Raw genomic sequence first — 7,459 nt, 5'->3', positions numbered from 1 at the left:
TTTTGTTAATTAGTTATTTTATAAACAATAAAAACATATTTATGTCTTATTAAAACAATAAACGTAAAATATTCATCATTATAATAACACTAAAATATCATCTTCATGTTTCATGGTCCGTAAGCGCTTATTACCCATGTAGATCAATTTAAAAATAGAAATTTTAGTGTGAGTGACATTAAGTCACGCTAAAAATTATCAGAGCGAGAGGAATAGAGATACACACTAATCAATAACACAATTTACACGTTATTGTCAAACCAATTTGTATTAATTTAGTTTACGTGATTGCAAACACAGAAATGCTTGTCGCTTATCGATGAGAGGGTGAATTCCCGACGATGTCATAATTGGAGATCCGTATAAGGGCATTAATAACAAAACAGATACCTATTAGAGGCGAGGGTTTTGGAGCCCGTTCGCTGTATCCGAAACAAGGAAATTGTAATAAAGTTAGGGGATACGCCCGTTGCCCGGTAATGTTGTTAAGGAAAATCGTTACAGGTCGTGATTGAAAACGACCTCGAGCCGCGCTGTCTGATTCCACACGTCACGAGCCCCGGTAAGCGGACGATTGTCATCCTCTATTGTTGTCTGGAATAAAAAGACACATAATTAAACTAATCCATTTTGATTTTATGCTATAGTTGAGCAGACTATCCGATGTTAAAGACGAAGCTCGAAGTGGCATAACTAGGCCGGTACAGGTCAGTTATTGTAGCCTTCATATGTTCGTCTGCTCATATGCTCATCTTCAAAGACCATACAAAACAATAGATCCAAATTACTTAGAGGATTGTTAGATTAGGAGGAAGTCTATGCGAGAAAGAGCCGCGTGAGCGAACATCACACTTACATAGGTCATGATCGGACGAACACGCACTATCATGAACTGAGGTTAGAAGGTCAAGTAACTATAAGACGGTAAGTGTTTAGATTATTTCGGTTCCGGACCAACGCATGAGACATATTTCATTATTTCACTTGTTAGAATCATAAGAACATATAGAATCTAACTCTCAATTTCTACTTATTTTTTATGTCATAAGCCGGTGACCGGGCTCAAGGACGACGATTATAAAGTGCTTAGCGAAGCCATAAGATATTACAGCTTGACCCATCTTGAGACGTGAGGTCGATGTGTCAGTTATTTTATATAGCGGTTGTCGCATATATAGACAGTAACTGGCTGAGTCGTGGAACTCACTCGTGCGAGCTCACAATACGCCTTATTACAAATACCTTATTACTACATTTTTCATCATTTCAGGAAACTAAAAAAAACAATTAGATTATTTTCTGTGTGATAAACACACGACAATTTTGATGATCATCAAATTCAAAATTATTAAAGCAAAGCTCCGCAAACACGTAATTCTAATTAAAATTTTCGATTCACGAAATCCTCATTATAACCAATGTCAAAATCATTAATAGGCAGATTTCAATCGGTATAAAACCCAAACTCTTCCAATCAACGTGGATGACCAATCCGATCCGTTAGAATTATGCGAAACGAACGATCATTTATCGGGAAATATTCACGATTCTATTCCACAAAAGGAACGAGGCTTTTGACGCTTGTTTCCATTAAGAAGTAAATCAAAAATCGATATCGTCAGCCACAAGGAGTGTGAAAATTGCAATCCAATTAGCGCGAGCATCTTCCTCCAAATCAGTAAACAATTTTGTAGCTAAATATAAATATTTTCATTAAATCTCATTGGTACTCAACTATACGATATTAAACAATGAATATTTTTTTATTATATTAACGTCGGTTATTGTTTAATATCGATAAAACTAAGACGAAAGTTTTTATTGTTGATTTATGTGATATTAAAATAAAATCGTTATCAAAAAAAAACAATCGTTTTTAGATTACACACATATGATACGTAATAATAATTAAAAATCCACCGTAAACCAGTGGCAATTACTTTAGATTGCGAGTTTAGAAAAGAAAAAAAACCTACTGCAACGCTCTTTGTTTGTGCTGTGCTTAAAAATGTTCTGTTTGACGTTTAAGAATTATATGTTTACCGGACTTGGACTGAATATGCAGCTCTTATACCGTTCAGGTACGACAAAAACAAGAAAATACCTAAATGAACAAAACTAAAATGATTCTACGTTCACAACAAACTTAGTTGACATTCGAGAGGGTTCCTCTCCTAATTAACAAGGCTTGTAACCAAAGGCTAAGTTCTCAGACAGGAAGCCTCTTACGGCCCCACAGAGCCCAGGACAAGCAGGTAAATTATTTTAGATTCATGTAAATTGTATAAATTATATACGTTGCATTACACAAAGTGGGACTTTGTAAAGTTATATAAACTGTTAAGCTGTTCCAAGATATAACAAAATATTTTTTTAACAATTAAACGCGAGCAATGCTACACAAAATGAATTATTCCCGTTCATCAAAAAAATACTATTTTCTTCATCCAATGGATAATTATTAAAGTATAAACGTGATTTCGTAAAACTAGAGAATGTTAAATGCAAAAACATTATTTTTATTAACCAAGTTTATATTGTTTTTGAGAAAAGTAATTCAGTTTTCCTCAATTTCTTTATGTTCCGAAATAAAGTAATTTGACGTTATACATACATACATTTTCATCCTAAATATTTTGATGGAAAATAACTTTATAATTTTCTATAAAACAAAAAAGCTGTCGGCGTTTTATTTAATTAAAAATCCGAAGCTCAGCGATTGAGTTGCAAATAAATTGCTTTTCTTTTCATTTCACAAATGTTTTTGTTCATTTGCGGCCAGTTGTAAAATTATTTTTTCAGGATTTAAGCAATTCATTGTATTTATTTAGCAAAGCTTTATTTAGTTGTCCTTCGTTCGCGTTATGCCAGGAATGCCGAACGACTAAGAAGTAAGAACTTAGGAAAGATTTTTTTAAATTATCAAACTGCAGTATTAAAAACGTAAAAAAGTTGTTTTAGGTATCTACATTAAATCCCATTATAGTATATTTGAGAAAACACGATCGATCTATTATTGTAATTCTGGATTCATAATCTCGAATTGACCAAACATTCACGTAATTTACCCTTAAAATACATATAAACATAGGTAGTTATATTATAGGTAGAGGAATTACGTTAACCTTTACGGGCTCTGCTTATCAAAGGCTTGTTGGGTGATCAAGGGCTTCAGTGGAAATGACGTTTGATTTAGCTTTGTGTCAAATTCGTAACAGTGAAATCTGAAACTGTACTTAGTTCTCGATTCCATTCAAACGTGGCGGCTCACTACGTTATGTTTGCGTAAGTCAAAGCCCGATCCTTAATAGGAGCATTCTTAAGTTATCCTACGTAAACTTTGGGTCTTTTTTGTTGTGATCGGAAAAAGACAAGCACTAGACCCGTATGACGATAAGTGGGTACTGGTTCTCGTTTACACAGACATTACCAGAGGCTCTGACAAGATACCAACGGTAAAAGTACTTCAAATCTCGCTTTTTATTATAGATCCCTTCCCCCTTTAGATCAATAGTATTTTGTTTGACTCAGGATCCGCCCTAACGCAAGTATTTATTTACGCAAATTTAGAAATACTGCGGGCTTCATTTTTACTACCCATTTTTATTTTTAGCTTGAGAGTCACTAGTAAACATGTGGTGGGTGTATACGTATTTCTTAAGGAAAAATGGTACTCGCCTGTAGGATTGAATATTTAGACCTTCGCATCACTCAATATAAATACACATGCTAGGAATGTATTTACTTATTGTAGCTAGTACGTATCTGCCACAGAATTTCAATATAGTCCCAATCTCACCGTACTATACAAATACACTTAGTATGGCACCTATTGAGCCATGAATGTTTCAAACAATTTCAGTCAATACATTACATTACAATTATACATTACAAAAAAAAATCGATCCTCAATTGATTTTAATAAGATGTGTATATTTTTAAGAAGTTAGTAGTAGTATAAGAAGGACCAGTACATTTTTAAAGTTAGTCAGCCGATTCATGAAATCCCTGTCGAGTCACCTTTAAGGTCAGGAAATGTCTCCATTGTAGAACTTTTCCACTTAATACCACTTCTATTTCACAATTCTTTGAACTGTGACATTGTTACTTGTATTCTACGAATCAATGCCATACTTTTATTATACAGACTCACCCGCCGCGCGTGTGGGGATCCGGCGATTTTCTCCTGTGGAAAAAAAAGGTCTCCAGGGTCCGCAGTAAAAGCTATGATAGCTTTGAATAATAATAAAAAATAAATTGAAACGACTATGCCCCTAGAAACCATGCATAATATTAGTGTATACAACAAGTAGACTAAATGTATTAGATCTATTCCGTGGTGACCGATACCTATAACTCTAAAAAATCTAATTCTTAAATTTATATTTTCAAATTTTATCACTGCTGTAGATGAGCATACGTGTTCATGGCTCGCCTGGTAGCAAAAAATTACTGGAGGCGGTACACATCACGACGTGAATGCCGCCATCCGCTTCGCGATATAGGATCTAAGTCTCAAATATTCGCGTTCGACAATTTAAATATTATTACCCAATGATAGTTTGGTTTTAATCAAGTATAAGTAATATTGTAGCTTAAAAGCCTTTTTAAATCACAGAGAAACGCTTCAATATTATTTATTAGTAAAGTTTCGAACCGTGTCTAAATAAAATTATGTCATGTTATTCAATTAAATCAAGTGTTAACATCGTATAATGTCTGGAATTCTGTGGTACCGAGCGTCTGTCTTGTTTGCGCACGTTTTGAATGTCATTGTCATAGTACTAATTGTCTACTGCAAGAGCAACTACCATTACTATGCTATTCACCTCACATGAATAGGTACGTGTTATCAATATTTGACACTCTATTTTGAATTTGCAATTTCAATTATGTACGTGGTTTATTCTAATTTTAGTTAAGGCCAGGACTCCTTATATGACGATCGAGAAGTCGACCTCATGTCTCAAGGCCTAAAAATTCAATTTACAAGTATTAAGAACAAATAAATATATAATCGGGCACAAATTACATACGATCTTATATGCGCTAACCCTGTAGAATCGGAGCCAGATACATATTACTATATCATATGTATATAATGATCATATGTATATATATTTTTTATATGCGTCACTATTATATAAGTATTAAACGCAGGGTGTGAGAATAAAACTGAATAATTTTCATTTAGCGTGCATGCAACTTCTGTAAGTAGATCATAATGATAAAATAGCAAAAATATTAAGTCTAGCAGCTCTCTACTCACAAAAGAATTCAAGTATGATGTTTTAAGCCTGTTTATATCGTTTATGAAGAGCAGAAGCCATCGTGAAAAGCGAAGGCGGTACGCAGTCCGCTTGGAAGCTGGTAGAGGGCGCTCTTGTCGCTACCGCAGCTTCGAATTAATATTTCCAGGCAGTTGAGTTCGAATGCGTTTCCGGCTTGAGTTGCTTCAACTCGAAAGCAAACTTTTCGTGTTTACATTCCTTTAAAGTCTTTTAATTCTTAACTTTGCGTTGCAATACTTTGCCTAGTATCTTTTTCACTTTAGTTTCTGTTTTTCACTTTGCTACGGTTGCTATATTTTTAGCTTCAAAAATTTCAAACAGTTCAAGCTTACCCAAAGAATTCAAAACGAAAAATGTGTTTGAGAACTCGATATGCTTCGTAGTAGCAGGCATTATTTTCTTATTCCAAAGTAATGAGCATTCCAGTCCTGTTTTCTCGCTAACATTTATTATGTATTTTTCCTAAATATGTTAGAGCATGGTTCTACGAACGGCTGAGTATGTTCATCGATCGCTTTCTGCGATAAGCACAACTCTTTCATCTGTGAATGTTTAATTTAAATGTCCATTATTTTTGCAGCGTTTCCTTTCCCGTTATATAAAACTAACGTCACCGGAGAATAATTGTAAATTTCGTACCGTTTCAGCCAAAAAGTAAATTTCAAAGAATTTAAATGTTCCGATCTCTGAATTATTAATTTTATATCGTTGTTAGCTGTTAAATATAATACTCAGGCGCTTAGTACTATTTGTAATTATATTTTAATTATTAATATTTAAATTTCATTGTTATATTTTTAGAATGAGTCTTTGTCGAAGCAGAAATCAGTTAGGGTTGCTACCAATAGCTATAAACACGAGTGTGTCTGCTTAAAATGGGATACCTCCTTAATATAATTTTATATTCCGAAAAAGGTTATGAAAGAATTTGATTTTGTTGCTTGTGGATGAGGTCTATTTTTTTATAATTGGTTCATAAGACTTAAACCCAAAAAGAATCATTGATATCGGTTCTGCATTATCCGCCGGGAAGGTATACTACTTTTTTTGTTTATAATTTTTGTTTAGATGAACGAGAATGGATCTGATATTGATAAATGTTGAATGAAAATACAGCAAAACCAATGGTCAAAACAAATTCAAATACGGATTCTTCAAGGTCCAAATATTTGTTATATTTGGCCCAGTGTTTTCCTCGTCGAGTCTCTCTCATGATCTACAATTCGTTGGTTAAACCTCATCTTCAATATCTGATTGAGGTATGGGGTAGCACTGCTGACACGAACTTAAAGGAATTGCAGCGAACACAAAATAAAATAATCAAATTATTATTCCACTACGATTACCTGACACCCACCACAAAAGTCTATAGTGAAACCAAACTTATGTCTGTAAAACAACTGTATACCTATAGCACTTGTTTACTAATAAGAAAAATATTACACAAGGAGATACATTCTAAATTGACGTTTACTAAAAAAAAGGAACTTCAAAACTATCGTAATCGAAATGCCGAAAACTTAATCACTACCAGATCTAGAACTAACTATGGACAACGAAATATATCATCTGAGGGTGTCAAACTGTATAATATGCTGCCTTTAGATTTAAAAAATATCAAGTCATTGAATGTATTTAAAAATAAATGTAATGATTATATAAGAAAAAATGTTCCCATAATATAGTTTCTAAGATAAATTTGTTAATAATAATAATATCCATTTATTTCAGACAGTTGCATTAATGGAAATGATAGTATTGTTACTTAAGCCTACGTTAATAACTAAAAATACTAAATTCAATTTAAAGTAATTACCCAATTCCATTAATTTAATTTCATTTATTTAACAATAACTTCATATTTATACCTAAATATAAACAGGAAAGAAATATAATAAACAATGAAATGAAAAAACAACGAAATTAACAACCTGCAAACATTTAACCAATGCCACATCCATGCGAACTAGCTCCTTGTGGCGCCAATATCTACCCGCCACCGAGCGGCCGGCCGGCTGGTCGAGGCGATCTGCTGTGGTAATCTACCCTGTTTATACATTTTAAGAAAATAATAATCTTTATAGTTTTTGTTAAATGAATTGTTTATAGCATAGCGTCGCATGTTGGTACTGTAAATTATTGTCATGTACTGCACGATCTGAAGTAAT

The sequence above is a fragment of the Bombyx mandarina genome, chromosome 05 (genome assembly GCF_030267445.1).
Source record: "Bombyx mandarina strain Sakado chromosome 05, ASM3026744v2".
NCBI classification, from domain to species: domain Eukaryota; kingdom Metazoa; phylum Arthropoda; class Insecta; order Lepidoptera; family Bombycidae; genus Bombyx; species Bombyx mandarina.
The sequence above is the reverse complement of the archived record's forward strand: the minus strand, read 5'-3'. Positions refer to the sequence as shown.